Here is a 24,814-nt window from a genome sequence, read left to right as displayed (position 1 = left end):
AGAAATAAAGACTTAAAGAGTTATTGGCGAAAAGGGAGAAAGTATTACCTACTTAAGGTTTACTAATGATTCTTCATGTCGCGGTTGCAACAGAAGCTTCAGATTAGTTCAGAGCGAACTTTTGCCTATAGATACCCTAAATTAGAAATAGATTTTCAAAGATCGAATGGGAAAAATTTCCAGCGTATTGTAAGGTTTCCCATTAATGCCATTTCTTAATGGCTTTGAAGAAGTATGCACACCAGAATTTTTTTTTTTTTTTTTTTTTTTTTTTTTTTTTTTTTTTTTTTTTTTTTTTTTTTTTTTAGGCTGAGGATAGCATTTTTGAATAGAATAATACTTTATTATCAAGCTAACTCTCACAGCATAAAAATCACCGAACTTGTTGCCTTCAGTCAGCTAGCCTACATTGTATACAAAAAAAAACTAAACAAAAACACATAGGTACACAAGTGAAATTTTAAAACATTGCCTACAGTGATGAACCAAACTAGGCAGTCAAATAAAATTAATACAATGAATAAAATGAATAAAATTGAGTACTTAAATACACAAACTTAAGTAAAATGTGAGTAAAATAAGTAAAAGTAAGTAATATAAGTAAAATGAATAAAAATGAGGGCATTAGTAAAAACATAAGCACATTATAAAAAACATACAGTGATGAATCCAACTGCCCTGTCAAATAAAAAAAAACAACAACAAAAAACTAATACATTAACAATGCAAATGACACATTAAAATGATGCTTTACACATATTTTTTATTTATAATTTCATCAAACGCTGGCACAAAGCTCTTTCTGTAACGCTTACTTCTTTCATTAGTAGGATTTAAAACCGGGGATTTTTTGTGCTTTTGATCGGGGTAAACGGGGCTTTGGAGGGAAATAATGGGCTGGGAGTATTCATTGAAAGCTTGGGTTACAATGCAGAATATCTCCGAAATTGGTACAAAGAGTTATACGTCGGGATGCCAAGGTAGGGAGGCAGATTTCCTTGAGGAGGAGAATGTAAGGCACTTTCCACTGACTGTCAATAATTCTCAGGACTCTCTTCTGAATAATTTCTAGCCTATTGGACTGATGCACTGTAAGGCCAAAATTCCACACCAGGCTAACATGCTCAAGCAGTGGATGGATAAAAGACATGTAAAGGCAGAGGATATGTGCTTTTGGGCATGAATATTTAGCAAATAGCTTAAGGAGAGACAGAGATGTACTAGCCTGTTTAACAATAGAGTAAATGTGTTTAACAATAGAGTAGAGTGTTTAACAATAGAATAATTTGAAATGGGCCTCCCATTTCAAATCGCTAGTCAGTGTAACTCCTAAAAGTTTAGTTCTTGTTGTAACTACTTCATTAGGTATTGGGGTTATAAATGATGGCTTTGATTAAAAAAAACTAAATGTCATAATATGAGATTTATGGGGGGGGGGGGTTCACTTTCATTTTTGACTTGGCTGCTTCACTTGGAACGTCTTCGAGAATTTCCATTGCACTGCTCTTAATATTTCTTCTGCCGATTTTTCAAGCAATGACATGTCATCCACAAACTTCCATCGATCGGATGATTCATTAGTAAGATTGTTAATCATTACCAAAAATAGTAAAGGACCTAAAAGTGAACCCTGTGGAACTCTGAAAGAAATAGGGAATTTGAATTAAGATGGTATTAAAAAAACCAATTAAAACTAGTTGAAGGTCAACTAAGGAAAAAATAATAACCTTGAATTGAGTTAATTTTACTTGTTGACAAAGGTGTTTGATAATGTTGTGTATAGAGGGCTCTGTATAAAAGGATATTCGAAAACAAGAAATTCTACTATACACGAAACAAGTAATTTAATTCTACTTGTTTACAAAGCTGTTTGATAATATTGTGCACAGAGGGCTCTGTATAAAAGGAGATCAATTCCTGAGTTGGTTAGTGGAAATACGAGTAAAACAAATTTATTAACCAGTCTAAAATTTAATAGTGTAAGAAAAAACTTCCCAAACAAAAGAATACTATGATTAGTGAAGATCTGCTAGCGTAAAGAAAAGTCCCTACTCACAAGGATGTTATGATTAATGTAGATATAGTAATACAATTAAGAAAAGAATGTAAAATCAAACAACTAATCCAAATAATAAAATAGTTTTCCATTTTCAGCTTCAATGGTTTTTGACAAGTTATCTGCTTTTTCAATTTCTCTTCTATAGGATTGTGAGTGAAACGAATGCTAAGAGCGAGCAAGGTAATTTTGAGGCTTGAGGGAATGTGATGCCCTAAGGTTCCTACAGCTTCTTTGAATAGTCCTTTTAAATTCTTGAACTGGATGATTTTAAATTGGATCAGTTTCGAGATATACTATAGACTTTCGAAGTCAAGTGAACAAAATTCAATCGTTTGCATTCAGTTCTAGTTATGTCAAGTCAGTAAACAATTTAAAACCAGATTGCCATGATGAATGTGATAAGTTTCAGATAAAAGATGAAAAAAAATTTCCTAACTTTCCTTAGTTTAGTCAAGAAAAAAATTTAAATTATTGTTCAGCAGGAGAATAAACAGAAAAAGAAGCAGTATTGTGCTAAAATTATCTGTATTTTCTTAGGTATCAGAGCATATTTCTCCAAATTGTTTATAGTTCCAATATGAAATAGGTGTATAGTTCACCATTGTATAATCAGCCGTTCCTACATCTTTATCAATGCACACAGAGTTTGTATTGTGGCTCTTTCTATTTGTGTTGCAGAGAAAACTTAGACCTTATTCTAGCTGCCCATCCTCCAGGTCAACAAAATGCTTGGTATTATAACATAGGCTTACTATTTAAATATATTAGAAGGAGAGAAAATTAATGTAACAAACATTGAATTGATTAGTAGAGTATATTTGGAGGAGATTATTAAATAGGGGAGTATACTAATTTATGTATATTAGTAGCCTATATTAAATGGAGCGGGAGCGTGTGCAGCTGTGTTGGCTTCAGGCTCCTTGGTGCTACAGTGTATTAGTAGTAGTAGCATTAGAAAGTTAGATATATTAACTCCCAAAGTAACCTTACTAAAATTGAATCTCTTACTTTCAGCTATTCTCATTGCATTTTTTGAAGTCAAGTGATATATTTGCATTCACTGATCATTGTTTAAAATGAGTAAAACAATTAAGATGAATTTAAAGTTGCAAATTCTGTTTCAAGTTGAAGATAGGACAAATAACACAAGCAAACGCAAAGCCAATTGGATTCTGTTGATTGCTGCTATTAAAGGGTTAAAAAATTGATACAACAAAACTTTAGCTAGACTTATGTTCGTAGAAGATCAATCTTCTGAAATGAGATTAGCATTTTCTTTTCCTGTTTAACAGCCTGCAAGTTAAACTTTTTTCCTAATACAAGTATGTATAGAATAATATACACAAGGAAAGCAAATGTAAAGAAAAAGATGTATATGCTAAACGTATAATAAATTCACAGTCAGTTTCAATTTCAATCAAAATTGAAATCACAGGATTATCCAGGTAAACAAAAAAGTCCATATCTACTGCAGGTATGTCACTTGCCCAAATAAGCAATCACCAAAAAAAAGAAAATCATAATGGTAAAAAAAAAATACCACTTGCATTCATTAAAAGGAAATGAAAACTTTTTTTTAGCTACAATCTTCAAAATGTCTCAGAAAATCCATAAAAAAGAGCCTAGTTGATGAATAGACTTCAGGTAGACATATAGACATCAGAATAATTCAGAACTGAACAATATTGAGTTTCATTTATATTGAAGTGTCGGTATTTTGAATATGACAAAAATAACCTCGAGTCTCTTGAATATTGAGCTTTATCCATGTTTCTATTTAAGTTTTGAATTAAGATGGTTATTGTTTATTTCAGAAAGTCTAGAACAGAGAGGAGAGGTACGTACCAAACTAGCGAACGATCCAACGTGGATTTCAGATTATTTCAGCAAAATATTACCAATGATGTCAGTACAAGAGAACTCAGTCTGCCAACTCTATCCCGGAACGGATTTGAGCTTTTCCAAATCAAAAGGTGGTCAGTTATTGATTCTTGATTCTATTTGTAAATACTGCTCTATTGTTGCCTATAGAAAACAGTAAGCTAAATCTAATTAGCAACAGGAGCAAATATTTTGCACTAATTACTTGAAAAATAATTTTTTCAGACACTGCGTGTCCACTTGGCTGCTTAGGGATAACATCCCTGAAAACGTGTTTGTTTATTCTTCCGAAAATGCCTTCAATAAAATCAATCGTAGGAAAAAAAAATCCTTGGCAGTAAAACAAGTTGACTAGTGGTATATAGGTTTTTAGTGGTTTGACGCCAAGAAGGATGTAAAAACTAAAAAAAAGAATCATTTAATGAATTTGAAATTCTTTCTTATCACGTTCTTGTCTCCAATCAATTCTCTGCCCTCTTTATAAATCATTATTCTTTTCTCGGTCTTTCGTTTCCTTTCCTCATATATTTGTCTCCTGTCACCTCCATGAGCGTTAAGCAGGTATTAAAATTGAAGTTAATAACTTGTGCTTTAATCTTCGTGTCGATGCTCTTCACCTGTTTTCAAACAGTTCGTGGTAACGAACTGTAGTAAGGAGCGACCCGGCTCAATAGCAACCAAAATTCTAAAAAATGGAATTTCGATACCAATAGCTACATCAAAAGAATCGTACTTTAATGCTGATTTTAAATATATAAGTTTCATCAAGTTTAGTCTTACCCATCAAAAGTTACGAGCCTGAGAAAATTTGCCTTATTTTAGAAAATAGGGGGAAACACCCCTTATAAGTCATAGCATCTTAACGAAAATAAAACCATCAGATTCATCGTATCAGACAACCCTATTGTAGAAGTTTCAAGCTCCTATCTACAAAAATGTGGTATTTTGTATTTTTTGCCAGAAGGCAGATCATGGATGCGTGTTTTTTTTTTTCCAGGGCTGATCGTATCGACCCAGTTGTCCTAGAATGTTGCGAGAGGGCTCATTCTAACGGAAATAAAAGTTCTAGTGCCCTTTTTAAGTGACCAAAAAAATTGGAGGACACCTAGGCCCCCTCCTACGCTAATTATTTTCCCAAAGTCAATGGATCAAAATTCTGAGATTGCCATTTTATTCAGCGTAGTCGAAAAACCTTATAACTATGTCTTTGGGGACGACTTACTCCCCCACAGTCCCTGTGGGAGGGGCTACAAGTTACAAGACCAATCACGGGTGCATGTTTATTTGTTTGTTTTTTTTCTTTTCCCCAGAGGTGACCGTATCGACCCAGCGGTCCTAGAATGTTTCAAGAGGGCTCATTCTAACGGGAATCAAAAGTTCTAGTGCCCTTTTTAGGTGATCAAAAATATTGGAGGGCATCTAAAGCCCCTCCCACGCTCACTTTTCCCCAAAGTCAACGGGTAAAAATTCTGAGATAGCCATTTTGTTCAGCATAGTCGAAAAACCTAATAACTATGTTTTTGGGGACGACTTACTCCCTCACAGTCCCCGGGGAAGGGGCTACAAGTTAAAAACTTTGACCAGTGTTTACATATAGTAGTGGTTATTGGGAAGTGTACAGACGTTTTCAGGGGAATTTTTTTCTTGGATAGGGAGAGGGGTTGAGGGGAGTGGTTACATGGGACGATCTTTCCATGGAGGAATTTGCCAAGGGAGGAAAGAATTTCCATGAAAGGGGTGCAGGATTTTCTAATGTTTTTTAAAGCAAAAAAACAATGAAGAGATATATATGAAAAAGTTTTTTCATCTGAAAGTCTGGAGCAGCATTAAAACAAAATTGAACAGAAATTATTACCCATATGAGGGGTTCATCTCCTCCTGAATACCTGCTCTTTACACTGAAGTATTTTTAGTAATTTCAACTATTTCTTCTACGGCCTTTATGATTCAGGGGTCATTCTTAAAGAATTGTGACAAAATTTAAGCTTTAGTGTAAAGAGCAAGGTATTAAAGAGGAGGCAAACCCCCTCAAATACGTAATAAAAATATACGAATATAGAAGTTCGTTACAACAGTTAATTCGGAAGTTACGTATGTTTTTTTATTAATATAAACGTTCGTAAGAAATTAAAAGTTCTAGTTGCCTTTTCAAGTAATCAAAAGATTGAAGGGCAACTAAGCCTCCTTCCCCACTCCTTTTTTCTCAAAATTGTCCGATCAAAACTAAGAAAAAGCCATTTAACCAAAAAAAAAATAAATATGCAAGTTTTGTTTTAAGTATTCATGCGCAGAGAGCCAAAATCAAAACACGCATTAATTCAAAAACGTTCAGAAATTAAATAAAAAAAACAAGTCATTTTTAACTGAAAGTAAGGAGTGACACTAAAACTTAAATGGATGGGACATCCAAAACTTTTATGGATGTTTTGATTTCGGCTCTCCGCAGAGGAATAATTAACACGAAATTTGCAATTTTTTTTTTTTGACTAAATGGCTTTTTTTTAATCAAATAAAGGGACGGATATAGGGTCAAGGCTTGAAATTTGGGTCCCCCAATTCTGTATTAAGGGGAGGCATAGCCCTCCTCAGTCCCAGCATTGCACTTGTAGTCCAAGTATATATTCTTTCAAGTGAAGCAACGGATCTAGGGTCAAGTTTTAAGGTTTTGAGTGTCCCATTTCGGAAATAAGAGGGGGATGGGTCGTCACCCTAGTCGGTGCCAGCTTTGCACTTGTAGTTCGAATATGTATTCCTTCAAAGGGAGGAACGGATCTAGGGCCATATTTTGAGGTTTTTGATGCCCAAATTCTGCATTAAGAGGGGATACGTCACCCCCTCTAGAGGGGGTAGTCAAGTATATATTCTTAATAGTGAAGGAACGAATCTAAGGTCAAGATTGGAGGTTATGGGTATCCCAATTCTGTAATAAGAGAGGAAGTGTTTCCCTGCTTCGTGTCAGTATTGTACTTTTAGTCCAAATATATATTTTTTCAAATGAAAAAATGGATCTAAGAGGTTTTGGATGTTCCAATTCTGCAATGAGAGGGGGGAGGGGGTCTTCACCCTTGTCAGTGCCAGCTTTGCAGTTTTAGTTCAAATATATATTCTTTCAAACGAAGTAACGGATCTAGGGTTAATTTTAGGGTTTTGGGTACCCCAATTCATCAATAAGAGGAGAAGCGTCACCTTTTTTAGTGCCTTGTAGTCCAAGTATATATTTTTTCAAATGAACGAAGGGATCTTTAGTAAAGCATTGAGGTTTTGTGTGCACTAATTCTGCAGTAACCCATAAACGTAATAAAGAAATATTTTTCTCTTAATTTTGATCGTTGGCAGGATTTTTTTTCTTTTTGTTCGTAATACTTCGAACCATAGAAACCACATTGTCTATAATACTTATGGTAATCACTACAGCACAAATGATGACCAAGACTTTTAGAGAGTTTAAGGGGTCTAGCCCTTAATTGTAAATCATGATTAGTCTTGCCTTATTATGTTATTGTTTTGTTGCCACTAAAAAAAAAAAAAAAAAACGGTTAGAAACACAAATTTTGAGAAAGATGAAATTAACATAGAAGAGTAGAGACACTAGAAGAAGAGGGTGCAAAAAAGAAATAAAACATTGAGCACTAGAGATGCGTGTTCAGGTCTAAAAAGTTACAATAGTGACCAACAGTTAATATAGTGACTAATTGTTGCAATGGCGATTGCGGCAGTCCTATGCAACTGTTTAGCTTGTCGCTATGGCTTTTGTGGTACCGGTGAGCACCACGTAGCGTGTGCTTTGTATATATCATGAAGTGTAGGTTGAAACCTTGATGGGCAAAGACCTGCCAGATGAAGCTGCATAGAATCTGACAGAAAAAAGTAGAACACAGAAATAACCCCGATGACAGAGTATTCAAAGAGCTTCCTTTATAAAATTCCAATTCTAACCTATAGATAACAACCTGTTGGTTAATGCTTATCTGCTAATACTTTACTAAATACTAATACATTACTTTGGAAGTAATTACCTCAAATTTCCTGCTAAATGCGGAACTTGCACAAGACATCTTAACAACGAAAGACACATTCTATCTCTTTCGGATTTCCCACAATGTAAATTTATTTAGTAAATTCAAATTATGACTTCTTGAAATTATTAATTGGATCCTTACCCCAGGTCTCTCGTTTCTATTACCAAATTGGTCCTCTTATAAGGAATCAGGTTCGTATTCAGCCTCTATTATTAAAGAACCATTAGTAACATTCACTCTTCAAAACTCATCTCTGGTTTCCAATTCACTTAAAAGTATTGTGGAGGGGAGAAATTGTATTTTAAATTCTAGGGAGAGTGGGGTATTTATTTATTTTATCAATGAATAGATAAAAAGTATTTTTCTACTAAAAATGCTAAAGAATTTATCATACGAAAATTTAGGGGAGGGGGATACCCGGCAGGCCACTTTACTTCCCGTTATTTCCAATTGACACCCTGCCTTGATTAAATCTGTTTCTCAAGCAATGTGGTAAACAAGAAGTTGTTGCAGTAGCCTTTCCAAACCTTCCAGTTTGGCCAGTTTGCTCTTAGCAACAAATACCTTTCTAGCCACATCCTTAGACGAAAACTGGGCGAGTACCGGGGCAATCATATCAGGCCGCGTAGGATTAAACTTTCTGACACAAATATACCAGATTTGGCCAGTTTGCTCTTAGCATCAAATACCTTTCTAGCCATATCCTTAGACGAAAACTGGGCGTCTACCGGGGCAATCATATCAGGCCGCGTAGGATTCGCTGGAAGGGTAAATCTATACACTTTAGTTAGTTCCGAAACAGATCTGAACTGTTTTTTTTTTAGTGATTTTAATTGCTTTTCGATAAAATCAAATTTTGGTGAGTACTCGACCATCAAAGAATCATATGCGTCAGATATAATTGATTCAGCTGAGTGCGGGAGTTGATTGTTTATGCGATCAGAAACTTTACGTGAGATTTCTTCCCTGAGATTCGCTTTTACAGCTTCCAATTCTTGTTGGGTATGAGTTAGTCTCATGCTCAGGTCAGAAGATTGGTTGCCTATATCCGGGCTTAGATTTGACGGATGATTTTTTTAAAGATGTCCTGTTTGGTCGGTGCTGTTAGAAACAGTGCCCTTGCGCTTAGCACGATATTTTTCCAAGTATGGCTGGTAGATTTCTGGGTCATTGTCCATTTCATAGAAAGCGAGGTCGGCCTCGTTAGTAGTTTTTTGCAGTGCCTCTGTTCTCTTTAATTTGATGTCGTAGAGGCTTTGGGTAGAGACTGTTTGAAAATCATGCGACCTGTAGCAGAAAATGGTGAATTTTGCTGGACCTCACGCTTGCTTGACTTCACCAATAATTTTAACTGGCCACAAGGGATAACCCTGAAACTTAGCAACCGCAACATCTCTGATTTTTCAAGATGACATTGTAAACTACTAATTAGTAACTCTAATTAACATGAGACAAAGACTTACACGCAAGGGAGGCTTTTTTACGACCTCTGGCTTCAAATAGTGCCAGATATTATCCAATTAGGTTTTTTTAGCATTCACTATGAATGGCGGATAGCAACTGAATCTATCTGGATCTAAAAAAAAACATTAAAGTACTAAGGTGAAACTTTAAAGAAATGTTGAGAGAGAGGTCAAACTATTAAAACACACTGTCCTTGCTGATTGTTTAAAAGGAATATGAGCAATATCTAAAGAACGGCTGATAGAATTAGGTTGAAACTTATTGGGGCTTGTTGAAGGGACATTGACAAAAGATTTGAAGAAAACTAGCCCACTCACCACCCTCCTTGCCCTTTTTGTTTGTCCTCTCTCCTCATTAACGGTCAAAATTTTTAATAGTCATTTCATTCAAACTAGTCAAAAGGTCTAGTGGCTATACTTCCAAGGATGCCATGCCCCCCATTGTCCGGGACTTGGATTGTGGAATTTGGGATTTGTTCATTGTTTACATACAGGTTTTATCATTAAGAAATGAGGAAAGTTTTGCATCTGGGTGTATCCAAAAAGGCCAAAGGCATTAAGGTGAAAATTTGGAGAATGTTGAGGGATATCCTAAACTACATCAAAAGGCACTATGTACATTTAGTTTTCGAAAATGTGGATCTGCAATATCTTAAAAAGGGCTGACTGAATTAAGTAGAAAATTCCAGAACATCTTGAGGGGGAGGGGGTTTAAAGATGTTAGAAATGTTTCCAGCCCCCTCTTGGACCCTTTTTAGCTGTCCTCACTCAAAAATGGTTTCATCAAAATTTTGAAATAGCCAATAAGTTCAAACTAGCCTAAAACTCAAATAACTCTGCTATCAGGGACAACATAACCACCCACATCTGTGGAGAGGAATGTCTTTGGGGACGACCTACACGGGGACGACCACAGTCCCTGTGGGATGAGCTACAAGTTACAAACTTTGACCAGTTTTTACACATAGTAATGGTTATTGGGAAGCGTACAGACGTTTTTAGGGGGATTTTTTTGGTTTGGTGGGGGATGAAGTTGATGGGGGGTTATATGGGAGGATCTTTCCATGGAGGAATTCGTCATGGAGAACTGAAAGTAAGGAGCAGCATTAAAACGGACAGAAATTATTACGCATATGAGGGGTTCACCTCCTCGTAATACCTCGCTCTTTACGCTAAAGTATTTGTTAATAATTTCAACTATTTATTCTACGGCCTTTGTGATTCAGGGGTCATTCTAAAGGAATTTGGACAAAATTTAATCTTTAGTGTAAAGAGCGAGCTATTAAAACATTTAATGTTTTTAATAAAAACATTTGAAAATAGAAGTTGGTTCCATAAGTTAATTCGTGAGCTACGTATATTTTTTACGAATGAAAAGGCTCGTAAAAAAATTAAAAGTTCTAGTTGACTTTTAAGTAATCAAAAAATTGGAGGGCAACTAGGCCTCCTCTCCATTTTTCTCAAAATCTTCCAATTAAAACTATGAGAAAGCCATTTATCCAAAAAAAAAAATAATATGCAAATTTTGTTTTAATTAATTATGTGCGGAGAGCCAAAATCAAAATATGCATTAATTCAAAAACGTTCAGAAATTAAATAAAAAAACAAGTTTTCTTAGCTGAAAGTAAGGAGCGACATTAAAACTTAAAACGAACAGAAGTTACTCCGTATATGGAAGGGGCTTTTCCTCCTCAACGCCCCGCTTTCATATATAAGATTTCATAAGAAATATATAAGATACATAAGATTTCATATATAAGATACATATATTTTCATAAGAATAGCCCCTTTCATATGCGGAGTAATTTCTGTTCGTTTTAAGTTTTAATGTCGCTCCTTACTTTCAGTTAAAAAACTTGTTCTTTTTATTTAATAACAATAAGGATTAAATGTCATGTCGATCAAAATATGTTTTACCCTACTTTTGGCCCCATTTTTAAGTGCGGGGGGGGGGGTATAATAAGCCAAAAACTAAATTATTTTTATATATCAGGGTTTTGTAAACCCAGGGCCTAACAGTTTCAGGTTTGAAGCCATAAAAAATTGGCTCTTTTTCAAGCCTTTTTTCACTTTTTCACCCTGTATTAAGATCTTTTTGGTCAAAACGCCATTACCGCTTGAAACGTACAGTTATAAAAATCAAGTGGTTTAGGAAAAGATATATTTTGCCTGTTTGTGGCATTGTCGGGCCCCTGAACAAATAATTCGGTATTCTTGCTTTTGCGTTGGAATCGCCTTATCCCAATGACTTAAGAATCTAAGTTTTGAGTCAAACAGAATATATATATATATATATATATATATATATATATATATATATATATATATATATATATATATATATATATATATATATATATATATATATATATATATATATATATATATATATATATATATATATATATATATATATATATATATATATATATATATATATATATATATATATCTTGGACATCTTGGACAATGAACTAACTGTTCGAACAGTTCGAGAGTGATCGGGGATGAAAAAAATTGGCCACTTTCTGTACCCCTTACACCTTCAACCTCCCAAGAAATTATGTGTTTTAATTTTTGAGCTTATCGGACAACTAAGATCAAAGATGCACCCCCTCTTATTTTCCTCTTTAAAATCTACTTATAAACGATTGATAATTTCCATAATTTGCCGCTCTTTCCCAGGTGCTCCAGGGGCTAGGTCATCAATATATGCACATTTATTGGAACGCTTGGTTATTTTGAGCAGAAGCGTTCTAATAAATATGTGACCTTATAAGATTGGGAGCGGCTAATAGGCTCCGGGTTAGCTTAAAGTCTGGGGAAGGTAACTGGTCACTGGTCACCAATAACTTTTAACTCTTCCAAAGGCTACAGAATCTTTATCTAATCAAATGAGCCATCTCTTGAGCTTGTAAGACTACCCACTCCGTACAAAGTGTCCGAAAAGAAAATACATTGAAGGTACAAGGTTCTTTCCAATAGGCAATACCAGGGGTTCTCCTCTTAGAAGACTGATATTGATACATGACATACTTAAACAGTTCTAATGAGTAATTTCTGACAAAAGTACTTTAAGGCTTAATAATGGTCTGATGACAAATGCTTTCTATATGATGTAATAGTATGGTTAATACATTACCTGCAGATAGAATGACGTAATTTTCACTTAAAATCATTTATAACGGCATCAGAGATGTGTAAAAAAACATGACGTCATATTCCCTATATATTTGACATCCATATGTAGAAATTCAAATAGAAATTCAAAAATGCCGGTTACCAGATTTTCAAAAGCATCGAACTTGAAAAACGCCTTATTAAAAGAGATAAAAGAAGAAGATACGAAATTGGATATTCTCCAAATGCTGCTACACAGTGGGGTAGACCCAAATCTGAAAGACAATGAGGAAAAAACAGCTTTGTATTATGCTGTTGAAAAAGGTAAAATGGATATTTGTCAGCTGCTGTTGAGCAATGGAGCCGACCCAAATATAAAAGGTGGCTGGCTTAACGAGACAGCTTTGTATTATGCTGCTAAAAAAGGTAAACTGGATATTTGTCAGCTGCTGTTGAGCAATGGAGCAGACCCAAATATAAAAGGTGGCTCGCTTAAAGAGACAGCTTTGCATTATGCTGCTGAACAAGGAGTACTGAATATTTGTAAGCTGCTGTTGAGCAAAGGAGCCGACCCAAATATAAAAGGTGGCGTCCTTTAAGACTGCTTTGCATTATGCCGCTGAACAAGGAGCATTGAATATTTGTCAGCTGCTGTTGAGCAATGGAGCCGACCCAAATATAAAAAGCGTCTTCGACGGCAAGACAGCCTTGCATTATGCTGCTGAACAAGGAGTACTGAATATTTGTAAGCTGCTGTTGAGCAAAGGAGCCGACCCAAACATAAATGGTGGCTCGCTTAACGGGACAGCTTTGCTTTATGCTGCTCTAAAAGGTAAAGTAGATATTTGTCAGCTGCTGTTGAGCAAAGGAGCTAACCCAAATATAAAAGGTGGCTTTCTTAACGGGACAGCTTTGCATTATGCTGCTCTAAAAGGTAAAGTAGATATTTGTCAGCTGCTGTTGAGCAAAGGAGCTGACCCAAATATAAAAGGTGGCTCGCTTAACGGGACAGCTTTGCATTATGCTGCTATGAAAGATAAACTAGATATTTGTCAGCTGCTTTTGAGCAATGGAGCCGACCCAAATATAAAAAGTGGCATCCACGGCAAGACAGCCTTGCATTATGCTGCTGAAAAAGGAACACTGGATATATGTCTGGTTCTCTTGATCAATAGAGCCGACCCAAATATTGAAGTCGACTGGTACAAGAAAACTGCCTTGCATTATGCTGCTGGAAAAAGCACACCGGATATTTGTCATCTGCTGCTAAGTAATGGAGCCAACCCAAAGGTAATAGGGGGTGTCAAGACACTGTGGAGAATAGCCTTCAATGACTCTGACGGTTCACTCAAATCACTGTGCCGGGATGTAATTAGGGAGCATTTATATTATGATAACATAACCAACAAATTTCAAAGTATAAACATACCAGAAACTTTGAGACAATATATAATTAAATATGTTCATGTAACTGAACCACCGAGTAACTGAAGCCCCATTTAAGCGAACTCCTTTGAAACTGAACCTTGGTGTAACTAAACCACTGATCAACTGAATCTCATTTTGCTAGACCCTCATGCAACTGAACCCTCTTTCAGCTCAAGCCCATTTAACTAACTAAACCCCCGTGCAACTCAACCACCGTGCAACTCATCCACTGTACAACTCAACCATCGTGCAACTGAATCACTGTCCAACTGAACCACCTTGCAACTAAACCACCTTGAAACTGAACCCTTGCGTAACTGACTCATCGCGCAACTGAACCAATGAACTTAGCTTTTCAGTATTCTAAACATGTGACGCAATATCATTGGGTAAAACACAAGTTACAATCTTTAAATGTTCAACCTTGTTGTGATTGTTCGTTTGTTAAAGTCACGATATAAACGCCTGTCAAGATCATTGATGGTGAAGAACAAAAAATAATACCTTAGCTTACTTACATATGTTAACAGGAAACTAGTCATATGTCCCCTGTCCTATATCATATGTTAACAGGCAACTTGCATAAACTACATCCCTTGAACCAAAGGCAGGGGGTTCGTGAACCTTAAAGGCAATTATTCAACCTTTGACTGGTTTTAAATAAAATGTCAATATCTAGATTAACTATTGGATGTATTTCAGAAAAAAAAGAGGGTTGGGCCTGAAGTCTATTATTACACTTAAAAATTCAATTGGACTTTTGATTTCCAATCGATTGAGCTACCTCCCCCCCCCCTCCAAAGTTCATTAGCTTTTCCATAAAAATCCGCAAAACCTCTATAAGTTCATTCATATTGCTCACACTTTTATCTAGGACGCTTGAATTGTAAACATAATCTAAGGCCGGGAAATTTTTTCTTCCCCATTTGCTTTTGTGTTCTCTCATTCTTGTGCTCCTTAAGAAAAAGTCCATCAAAACGATCCATATAAATGGGGTACAACACAACCCAGCTCAACTCCTGATTAGATATAGAACCATCTACTAACCTCATTTCATACCTTAACCACAGCAGTGTAATCCTCGTATATGGATCGTATATGGATTCTAATGTATTTGTTTTGTATACCATGCAAGAATAAGATCTTCACTAAAGCTCTTCTAGCAGCTAAATCGAACACTTGCTCATAAACTATAAAACTGAGGACTAAGAGCGTTTGATGACGACAGTTCTCAATTATTAACCAAAGAGTGAAAAAAAATTTCAACTAGAATCGGATCTGGGGACATAGGTGGCTGGAGGGGCGGGGGGTGGGTGGGAAAAAGAAATCTTGGAAACCAGAAATCTTGGAAAACGGTTAGGATGGAGAGACTGGGATGAAACTTGATGGGAAAAATAAGCAAAATTTCTAGATACATGATTGACATCATTTGACCGGATCCACTCTCTTTCGGGGAGTTGGGGGGATTTCCAGTGCTATGGTGAGTTCGGTGCTTCTGGACGTGTTAGGACGATGAAAATTGGTAGGCTTGTCAGGTACCTGCACAAATTGACTTGATAACAGAATTTCCTGATTCGACCATCTGGGAGGCTGGAGGGAGAGGAAAAATTGAAAAAATTGAGGTTTTGTTAACTTACGAGGAGAGGAAAAATTGAAAAAATGAGGTGTTTTCAACTTACGGATGGATAATGGGTTCTTGATGAAATTTAATATTTAGAAGGACCTCATGTCTCAGAGCTTTCATTTTAAATTCCGACCGTATCTGGTGATATTGGGGGAGTTGGAGGGGGAAACGGGAAATCTTGGAAAACGCTTAGAGTGGAGAGATCGGGATGAAACTTGGTGGGAAGAATAAGCACAAGTCCTAGATAAGTGATTGACATAACCGGACTGAATCTGCTCTCTTTTGGGGAGTTTGAGGGGGGGGGGTTAATTCGGAAAAATTTGAAAAACTGAGGTATTTTGAACTTACAAACGGGTGACAGGATCTTAATAAAATTTGATATTTAAAAGGAATTCATGTCCCAGAGCACTTATTTAAACCTCGACAAGATCTGGTGAGATTCGGGGGAGTTGGAGAGGGAAACAAGAAATCTTGGAAATATTAAGAAATTAGTATCACTTAAATATCATATACACATTAAGAAAAATAACACAACTCAAAATGTGGGCTACATTTAAGTTTAGGCGACCAACGAACGATTCCTGTTCACTTAAAATTTCAACTTTGATCTGTCTAGTTTTTACTTAAGTCTAACTTTTAAGTTTTAACTTTGATGGTCAGTTGAAAACTGCATGGTTTTAGAGAAAGATTCAAACTTTAGCGTATTACATCATATAGAAAGCATTCATCATCAGACCATTATTAAGCCTCAAAGTACTTTTGTCAGAAATTACTCATTAGAACTGTTTAAGTATGTCATGTATCAATATCAATCTTCTCCGCTTAGTTTTCATAATTTGTTACGTTGAACAAATAATGTCTAATGAAAAAAATCCTTAAGTATAAGAAATAAATTAAAACTAGAAACAATCGGGAATTTTTTTTAGGACAATAGAATTCCAAACTTTATATGAACATTTCAGTCCTTTGTCCAAGGGCCGTCCTCAGCACAACACAAAAGAAAATATAGAAGAGAAACTTTAATTAAAATGCGAACTTCACAACTAAAAAGTTTTAGATTTAAGCTCTTTAAAGTTTAAACTTCAAATAACTTTTGAAGTTTTCTTAAATATTCTTTTAAAGTTTGGAATTTCACTGTCTTAAGCAAAAAATTCCTTATTATATCTGCTTGTAATTTGTTGTTGCGATGGTGTGGCAGTGTGGCCTTAGTCGCTGTTTAAATCCATAACTAGGAGCATCTCAAGCGTTGTTGTCAAAAGCCTGATTTTCTAAATAAAGCTTAGCCAGGTACTAATTTAAAATTTTGTGACGCTGTAAAATGGTCCTGGTATTTTTTTTTCATGAGTCTGAATTTTATAAGCCAAATTTTGTGAAAAATTTGCTTAACAGCAATTTGGAATCGATTTTGGTTTGATTTTCGTTCCTGTTTTGAGCTACAAAACATATGTATAAACAACAAATTACAAGTAGAAACAATAGGAAAATTTTTCTTTTAAGACTGGAATTCCAAACTTTAAAGAATATTTCGGACTTTTGCCCAGAGGCTGTCGTGAGCACAACAAACAAAAATATAAAACACAAACTAACATTTAATCACGAACTTTAGAACTAAAATTTTTTTTTTCAACTTTAAAACTGCTCTAGTATCATAAGTTTAAGACATAACTTTAACAACATCATCATAAATTAAGACTGTGATTCCACCCACCAAATAATTAAATTAATAAAAAAGACAAGAGATAAAATTAAAAATTAATGTTTTTAATCAGTTTTGTTTCTAGTGTTTCACTATCTGGTGGAAATATGAAAGCCCACGGATTTGTTAGCCTCGAAGGTTGTTGGTCATAAAAGTCCCCAAGAATTCAATGGAATTTTATTCAGTTGTTTGATCCAAAGAATATGGGTGACTCACAAAGGTGGGAATTGGCGCTAGGGCTGACAGAAACAACTTTTCGTGTCATCTGGTATTTGGTGACACCTGACATTTTTTCAGTCAGGAACTGATTTTGGACACTTGTTTCTATCCTGATTTTACAAATTACAGTAATTAAATCAATATTTCTTATTATTACCCAGAAAAATTACAAAATTTTGCCAAATGCTAGATAGTACTAATAGTAACAACACTAGCGCTAGTATCATCCTTATGAGTTACCCAGACTCCTTGTCCTTATTAATACCCATTGATCTGCTGCTGCAATAAAGAAATTGAAAATTAAACTTAAAAAATTAATCAATAAGGGTTTTAAATCCTTTTTGAGTATGGAAAAAGAAAAAGAAAATTCTGCCAGTTTTTCTGTCTACAATATGTAAATAGAAGTCCTCAGCAAATTTAGAAGGAGAAATTAAGGGTGAAACTTAAAATTTAAGTTCTCTATAAAAGCAGAACTTACGACTTCCCCCCTACTAAACTTTTTCAGTCTCTTATATTGATTTTTGATTTATTTTTAAATCATAGCATTAAAAGTTTAATTAATAAAATAAAAAATTAATTATGGTTCCGACTCATCTGCTCTCTTTAGGGGAGTGGGGGGGAGTGTTAGTTCTGAAAAATTGGAAAAAAGGAAGTATTTTTAACTTACGAGGAGTGATCGGATCTCAATAAAATTTGATATGTAAAAGCACCTCGTAACTCAGATCTCTTATTGTAACTTCCGACCGGACCCAGTGTCATCTGGGGAAGTTGGGGGGAGGGGGTGTGATGAAAATCTTAAAAAAACGCTTAGAGTGGGGAGATCAGGATGAAACGTGATGGGAAGAATAAGTACAAATCATACATATGTGATTGAGATGACCGGACTGGATTTGCTCTATTTGGGGGAGTTGGGGGGGGGGCTAATTTGATAAATCGGAAAAATTAGAAAAAATAAGTAAAACAGTTCAAAATAGGGATGATACCTTTTTATTGGCAGTGAATAGATCTAAAATTATTTAACTGGATATTTCGTACACATATACAGTGTCAAACATATACAGTGCCTATGATAACTGTTACAATAAAACAAAACATGAAAAGAATCCTTTAATAAAAGCATGGGGTAGATGCTATATCTAAAGTTGTCAACAGGATGTGGGCCAGGATTGCTTCAGCCTCTGTAGAATACCAAATATTATCCAGATTTCAATCCACTTGACTGAATTTCTCCTTTGCTTTACACCCTAAATTTTAAACTCAAAATGTAAGTATAAAGCTATTGCGAAAACCTAAGGCAAATAAAATATATTCACAGAATATCTGAATATGCCAAACACTTAACTTGAAAATTAGGATTGAAGTTTTCAAGCAAAAAGCACAATTTTCTTTTTAATATTCCTGCAAATAACCCATAATAAAACTATATCCATGAAACAGCAAACTAAAATTAACTTTAGAAAATTTTCCCCGACAAAAGTCTTTCAAAGAAAGGAAAAATGCAAATTGAAACTTAAAACAATCTGAATTAAAGTCATATGATATAAAACAAACAGAAATTACCATGGATGAAAACTTTAAACTTAAAATGAACAGAATTGAAATTGAATCATCAAGTAAAGCTTAAAATGAAAAAAAGGAACTATAATGAAAAGCAGAGCTAGCCACCCTCCCCCTTAAAGCCCTAAAAGCTTGAATGTAATTCACATTATACTAAAAAACTTGCTTTTGAAGATTGTGCTAGCATCTTGTGTTTCTTCGATTTTCTTAATGTTATCAAACAGTTTGTGGTAACAAACTGTAGTAAGGAGCGACCTGGCTCAATAGTAACCGAAACTCTTAAAAATGGAGTTTTGATACCAATAATTACATCAAAAGAATTGCATTTTAATGCTGATTTTAAATATATAAGTTTCATCAAGATTAGTCTTACATCAAAAGTTACGAGCCCGAGGAAATTTGCCTCATTTTAGAAAATAGGAGGAAACACCCTCTAAAGGTTATACAATCTTAACGAAAATCACACCATCATATTCAGCGTCTCAGAGAACCTCATTGTAAAAGTTTCAAGTTCCTATCTACAAAAATGTGGAATTTTGCATTTTTTGCCGGAAGACAGATCACGGATGCGTGTTTATTTGTTTTTTTTTTTGTTGTTTTTATTCCTATGGGTGATTGTATCGACTCAGTGGTCCTAGAATGTCTCGAGAGGCATCATTAGAACGAAAATTAGAAGTTCTAGGGCCCTTTTCAAGTGACCAAAAAAATTGGAGGGCACCTAGGCCCCCTCCAACGCTCATTTTCCCCCAAAGTCACAGGATCAAAATTTTGAGATAGCCATTTTATTCAGCGTAGTTGAAAAACCTAAAAACTATGTCTTTGGGGACGAATTACTCCCCCGCAGTCCCCGTGGGAGGGGCTGTAAGTTACAAACATTGACCTGTGTTTACATATAGTAATGATTACTTGGAATTGTACATTTTCAGGGGGATTTTTTTGGTTTAGAGAGGGGAGAGTTTGGGGGAGGAGGGTTACGCGGGAGTATATTTCCACGGAGGGGCTTTTTATGGGGGAAGAGAATTTCAGTGAAGGTGGCGCAGGATTTTCTAGCATTATTTGAAAAAACAATGAAATAATAAATATGAAAAGTTTTTTCTACTTAAAGTAAGGAGCACCATTAAAACTTGAAACGAACAAAATTATTACGCATACGAGGGGTTTACCTCCTCGTAATACCTCACTCTTTACACTCAAGTATTTTTAGTAATTTCAACCATTTATTCTACGGCCTTTGTGATTCAGAGGTTATTCTTAAGGAATTGGGGAAAAAATCACTTTGAGTGGAAAACACTTGGAGTGGAGGAATCGGGATGCAGCTTGGTGGATTGAATAAGCAAATGTCCTTGATACGTGATTGCCGTAACCATACGGGATTCGCTCTCTTTAGGGGAGTTGGGGGGAGGGGTTCAGTGATTTGGCGGGTTTGGTGCTTCTGGACGTGCTAGGACGATGAAAATTTGTAGGCGTGTCAGGGAGCTGCACAAATTGACTTGATAAAGTCGTTTTCCCAGACTCGACCATCTGTGGGGCTAAAGGGGGAGAGGAAAAATTAGAAAAAATTAGGTTTTTATAACATACGATTGGGTGATCGGATCTTAATGAATTTTGATATTTAGAAGGACATCGTGACTCAGAGCTCTTACTTTAAATCCTGACCGGCATTAAGCCTCTTATTTTCCTTTTAAATCAATCTATTGATTAATAGAATTTTGCTAGAGCTCATACCATATGATCTCTTGGCTCTTTATGCTTCGTCACAAGTGCCATATTAGTGGAGGAAAGATACGGATAAAAATGGTCAAACCTCGGGGAAATTGCAACAGAATTTTTGTTACACCAAAATGTTCAGAAAAATCAGTTCAATCACACAAAAAAAATCCCCCCGAACCCCCCTTGCACAAGTATCCCAAATTTGCCCTTGAAGGGAAAGAATGAGGAGAAAAATCCACCTTTCGTGTTTATAAATATTTTTGAGTTTAAATAGTCGTTTTCTATCAAATCAAGTATGGCGACTCCAAATCTGAATTCATATTTTCCTTTTTTCCGTACCCTAATGCCCATTTTTACCCTTAAAGGGCGGGGGGGGGGCAAAACTCGAAATTAAGAGGTTGTTGCATTATTTGGCCGTTTCCTTTGGAATCAATGGCGGTGAATTCGAAAATGAAGTTAAAAACTTGATTTTACGTGGTCAAGTACCTCATCTTACCTAAATCGGCTGTGAAAGTTGACCTACGTGAACTAGTTATTTTAATCATTTTTCGGTTGATTCACCATTTCCTATCAAGCTAGGAGTGGCACCTTAGAATATGAGTCTCGAACAGTCTAATTTCAAACCAGCATTCTAGACTCCCCCTCCAGTTTGCGGTTTCCATTCCTTAGCGTCATTCTTTAGGCAATCAAATCAGTGGAGCCATCTACCATAGTACTTGCTAGATGATTGGCGTGTCCAAGGCTATATACAAGGTTTGTGCTGTTTTATTTACTTCCGCAATGAAAAGACAAAATAATAAACTGGGATCCGCGAGCGTTGATTAGAAGTATTTAGTGAGATAGTGTTTAAGATTATACTTCTGATTTTGGAAAAGAGCGGATATTCATTTCTGCTTTTCAACTTCATTTGTGCAATGCCATCTACTGTGTATCACTCAAGCTGAATTTGTTCTTCTATTTGGTGATGGGTTGAATTACAATTGGATTGTGCCTGGATTTACTGAACAAACAAGTTGTGTGAAATAATCAGTCTCTTTTTCTTCTAAAACCGTCAATGAAGAGAATATGGTCTGCACGATATGCCAAAGCAACATCAAACCCGGTGAAAACACTGCCATATTATAGGAGAAAGGAGCCGATGCCGTGAATAACTCAAGCAAAGAAAGAGGTAGTAGCATAGCAGCGACGATTGGAAATGAAGTCCACGTCGCGTATAGTCGTCACTTCTGTGACAGACATCGGATCGGCAGAGAAAAGAACGCTCAAAACAAACTTGAGAAGAAAGAACCGGTTGCAGCCCCCCCCCCCCCCGACCAGATTTTCAGCTCCATGCTTTGATATTTCGAAGAACTGCCTATTCTGTGGTCAAGCAGTGAAATTATGCGAGATCACAAGTCGTAAGTTCGCTGAATTTACGACTTGTGAAATGTGTAAGAGCAGGAACGATCAGTGGGCCATGACAGTGCTTGGTCGGATAAATTCAAAGACTTCTGGCCCTCATGCAGAGGATGCCGTTTATCATCAAATATGTTCAGTGAACTTCAGGACAGGAAAAGAGATTCCACAAAAATTCTGTGGTCAAGAAGAAGAGAGTGAAATGAGAAAGAAGAGAATGAGAAAGAGACACTCATAAGACTTAAAGATACGGTTGACAGAGTATTACGAGAATTTCACCAAGAGGAAAAAGCAGATAGTGAAAATGGTGAAAGGGACCAGCTCATCAAAGTCGTTGGAAAGATAATAAGAAGTGAAATCAAATCCATTACGACAAGGAAGGATTCCTACAAATTCCTTAACGAGATATCGTCAGTAGAGAAGTGTTTGAACTTCGTGTGTTCATCTCTTTGTCTACTGCTTTCATCGATTGGGGTCGAAACGCCTCGTCTAATATCTTCTATCGGACAGGCTATAACGCAGGCATGCAGACCACGTGGTTTAATGTCTTCTGTACAAATAGGACTGGCTTCGCAGCAGAATCACCATTTCTCATCCCGATTTTTAATTGACGCACTGCACAATCTTGGCTTCTGCTCTTCGTACTCAGAGGTAAAAATGTTTTAAGGGAGGTGTGCAGCAGTAAATCAAACGCTGTGCGAAGAGTCCAAAGATAAAGTAAATTTTTTCAGTATGTAGGAGACAATGTCGATCATGATATTGCTACTATCGACGGCCTGAATACCTTTCATGGAATGGGACTTATTGAAGCGTCCACACCTGAGTTGCCGGCAACGGAGCTTTCAGTGCCAAGAAAAGAAGTAAGTGGAGATGAGATGAAGTCAATCGGCACCGTGCCCTCCTACACCTACCAAAAACCCGCCAAGTCGCAACCAAGGACTTTTGTTTGCTTGACAAACAGTGGTGACACTCATGACAGTGAATGGAAAGGTGTAACTCTCTGGTACATCTCTGGCTTTTTCAAAAGCTCATACATGAGCCGGTTGGCCTTTATGTGGTCAATACACCAAAAGCTACCTCATCCATGAAAGTCGAATATTCGTTTTTTGCCAGTGATTAACCACAACCCAAGCGATATCTCCTGTGTTTATTCTACTTATGCATGCTAACGAGTGCGCTAGTCGAGCTGGAAAAACTTTAGTCATTCCTTTGATCAACCGCTTTAAAAAATGCTATTGTGGTCCTAGGTGGATTTCATACACACAAGAGTTTCCTAGGAGCTATTGGATTCCTTATGGCTGACTCGAGACTTTTGGAAATCCTAAGACAAGTATACGCACCTAACACTGTGCGTAGTATGTTACAAGGCAAAGCTGTCTCTCATGCTGTTCGAGGCCATGGTCTGTTGGAGGTAGCCCGTTATTCGAACCTTTTATCATCAGAACTGGATAGTAGAGCGTTTGATGGCAATGACATGCTGCCAGAACCCCTTGAAAAGGCAAAACAGGCGTACGAGTCGCTCCTTGAACAGGATGAGGATGATAACGAAGACGAGCAGGAAGAAGAATTAGCTTTAGGTTGTGCTTTAAAATCAAAATGTTCTTGTGATTAATTTACCTGAGTTCTAAACGTTCCTTTTTATAACTGATTGATCTGAAGTTTTGATCTCGATTAAAGAAGTGGTTTTTCAAGACGTTATACTTAGCAACCCCTCATTTTACAGGCCCTTTAGAGGTGAAAATGAGGTAAATAGTTAAAAAAAAACCTGTTTTTGACCTCATTTCTGGCAATACGGTACTTTATTTGATATAAAATGATAGTTTGTCCGGAGGAATCCGGCAAATAATGACCTATGTAATTTACCACCCCCCCCCCCTCCGCGTTCTGTGAAGGTGAAAATTGGTACTAGGGTACGAAAAACTTGATTTCTGACTTCGAATTCGGATTCGTCATGCTTGATTTGATAGAAAACGAACACTTAAACCCCAAAATACGTCCAAGTATAAGTTTTGATTTCCCCCTTCAAGGGGGGGGGTTCGGGTAGTTGTGCAAGGGGGATTCGGGGAGATTTTTTTGTGTGATTAAACTGATTTTTCTGAACATTTTGGTGTAAAAAAAATTCTGTTGCAATTTCCCTGAGGTGAAACCGTATTTTTCCTCCACTATATGAGCTCTTAGCTCTTGTTCATGATATTTAAACAAACTCAACAAAAAGAAAATCCCAATACTATGAAAAAAATTACAAATAAGAGCTATTTTGAATAAGAAAAGTGGTAATTTACCATTTCCGTGCTTTTCTAGGATAAAGAATATTTGTGCATATTGGCAGCAGACACACCGTCACAAAACCAGCTGAAGTATTTGCCCATCTGCAACGATTTTATTCACGAAGCCCGTCTCCAAAATGGACAGGTTTTGGTTCACTGGTAAGCTCACTTCCTACAAATAAAGTATTTTATTTTATTAGATTAATTTTAAATACAGTAAAGATTATATGGAATTATTTTTTATCAAATAGAATATATCCGTAGAGAGAGAAAACACGATAGAAAATACATATTAAGCCTAGAATCATATTTTAAATCCATATAATCGGCTTGGTTCCTTCCAGTGTTGACATATCTGTAAGACAAGTAGTAAGAA

General features: G+C 36.1%; 1 long non-coding RNA gene across 1 annotated transcript in view; it reads left to right on the top strand.

The window, feature by feature from the left end:
• Window positions 1-24,594, top strand: part of LOC136027845 (uncharacterized) — a 34,172-nt gene extending 9,578 nt beyond the window's left edge. Inside the window, exons 3-4 of the long non-coding RNA XR_010617671.1 lie at window positions 3,874-4,032; window positions 24,473-24,594. This is a non-coding gene — a long non-coding RNA (uncharacterized LOC136027845). The remainder of the gene's footprint in view (window positions 1-3,873; window positions 4,033-24,472) is intronic.
• The last annotated feature ends 220 nt before the right edge of the window (window positions 24,595-24,814 follow it).

Source organism: Artemia franciscana, chromosome 6 (genome assembly GCF_032884065.1).
Source record: "Artemia franciscana chromosome 6, ASM3288406v1, whole genome shotgun sequence".
Taxonomy (NCBI): domain Eukaryota; kingdom Metazoa; phylum Arthropoda; class Branchiopoda; order Anostraca; family Artemiidae; genus Artemia; species Artemia franciscana.
The sequence above is the reverse complement of the archived record's forward strand: the minus strand, read 5'-3'. Positions and strand labels throughout refer to the sequence as shown.